This window comes from Sinocyclocheilus rhinocerous, unplaced genomic scaffold (genome assembly GCF_001515625.1).
Source record: "Sinocyclocheilus rhinocerous isolate Xijiao unplaced genomic scaffold, SAMN03320098_v1.1 scaffold1149, whole genome shotgun sequence".
Taxonomy (NCBI): Eukaryota; Metazoa; Chordata; class Actinopteri; order Cypriniformes; family Cyprinidae; genus Sinocyclocheilus; species Sinocyclocheilus rhinocerous.
In genome coordinates, this window is record NW_015664180.1 from 244082 (window position 1) to 246278 (window position 2197).

General features: G+C 35.9%; 1 non-coding gene across 1 annotated transcript; it reads right to left on the minus strand.

The window, feature by feature from the left end:
• Nucleotides 1-379: 379 nt before the first annotated feature.
• trnaa-agc (transfer RNA alanine (anticodon AGC)) lies at nt 380-452 on the minus strand. The gene has a single exon. It is a non-coding gene; the product is annotated as a tRNA-Ala (tRNA).
• Nucleotides 453-2197: the final 1745 nt, after the last annotated feature.

A 2197-nucleotide genomic window follows, 5' to 3' on the forward strand; every position in this document is an offset into this window, starting at 1 on the left:
CCAATTAATATCAAAGACTATAGAATACCCTTAAAGGGACTTAATATCAATCAAACTACAGTTGGTTTGTTTTGATTAAATAATAATAACTAAAGAAATACAGCTAACTAACGCAATAAAGCACAATAAAAACACGATAACACAATAAAAAACATGATTTTTGAAAATTAATTAAAAACGGAGTTATCTGTTTTTGCAAATAAACTCTTCATTAGTTATGGGTGCTTAGCCTAGCATACTAAATGGCTTCTTGCATAAATGAATTCGCAAAGTCTAGTCATTTTAGTCTCAGTATCTTATAAATACTTACCAGCAGTCACTGCATGCTAAATTAAAATGTAATTGTAACTTTTGGAGCAGGAAAAAAAAAAAAAAGCTTTGGAGAATGCGGGCATCGATCCCGCTACCTCTCGCATGCTAAGCGAGCGCTCTACCATCTGAGCTAATTCCCCTTCCTATCATTACAGCTGGTATGCAAATATGTAACATAGGTACGAAACTCTACTTCGAAAAGAAAAGAAAATGCTTAACATGATATTATTCACTTTATACGCTGAATAAGAGCTCATTTTTTTGACAGCAGCAAGTGTTATAAGAAAAATTTGACAGAAATTTGATTTTCCCCGGTCGTTGTTAAGGTACGTTAAACCACGTTAAGCTGTTTCCTTATAATGGACTTCTATTGGGGGAGAAAACGCTTAACGTGATATTATTCACTTTATCTGTGGAGTAAGGGCTCGTTCTTTTGACAGTAGTTAGTGTTTATTACAAGTAAGTTTTGACAAAAATTTGGGTTTCCCTGGTCGTTGTTTACGTACATTAAGCCACGTTAAGTGTTTTTCACGTTAAGCGTTTTAGAATGTCCCCTACCGTGGTTGTCTACGTTATTGCCTAAGCGGTAAATAAAAATTTTTTTTGATAAAAACGATAACAAACATCATATTTTCACCTTTGTTTTGCGTATGCTCGTGTTGCTTACAGTTAAAGTCCTTCTCTGGTTTTATTATTATTTGCAAGGTTGCAACGTTACTTTGCATATATATTGTTATATATAACGTTATATATTTTTTTTGGGGGGGGGGCTTGGTCTGTTATTGGAGTAGTTTTAACTCCTATTCACTTGGAATAAAAAAATAATTTAACAGATGCAGAGAGACATATAGACCAGGGGAATCCCCCCATTTCCCCACCCTCTGATTACGTATAATAAGGTAACTACGTGTAAACGTTATTTGGCGGTTTTTACTTGGAAAACCAGCTATATTTTTCTTGCATTCGAATAACAATGGATAAACCTGAAACGATAGAATAAGGATTGGAGATGAATTTCATTTACAAATAAGTAGTGATGGCGAAGTGAAGCGTTCTGAACCAGCGAAGCTTTCAACGCATCGGAAAAAGATTCATTACTCGAAGCTTTTTAAAATGGTTTATGCTGTGGCCATCTAGTGGTCATAAAAATAAATAACACCTTCCAAAGTGTTAATGTTCCATTACAGACAGTGGTTTCACATCTGGTTCTACAACAACAGATTTTTTTTTATTATTATATTTTATATTTATAATGATCATTGTCAAAGTCATTAATTTGTGTCGGTGTACTGGCACTAAAAATATGTAAAATAAATAAAACATAAATTCATAAATTAAATCTATGATCTGTTTATTTTAAAGGGGTCCTATTATGCTTTTTCTCCTTTTGAATTTTAGTCAGTGTGTAGTGTGTATGTTTGGGCATAAAAAAGATCTTCAAACTTACAAATCTCAAAGTCCACTCCAAAGTGAGATATTTCGAGGTTTTTAAAATCCCTTTTCAAGAACTACAATGAACGGCCCGTTTGGACTACAGCGTTTGTTTTCCGGGTTTTGTGATATCACAAAGCGGCCCATTAGAATATCATTAAAATAATTCCCGCCTGCGGAAATTCGAATGGTTGGGGGGTGGGGAGGGGCGAGGTCGTGGTTAGAACGCTTGGTTGAGTGAGTGCATCAGACGAGACGACGAAGAAGAAGTGCTGCTGCAGAGTTAGTGCATCAGACTCATCTGTTTGAATTATATTAAGCCTTATAATTCTGCATAATTAAGGGCGCGGCCACTTGAGTGACAGGTGGATTGCTGCTGCTTCAGCATCTCCGGTTAAAAAAGTCACCGCTCGCCACTGGCGGTTTCACACCTGGCCCATTGTTTCGGAACCTG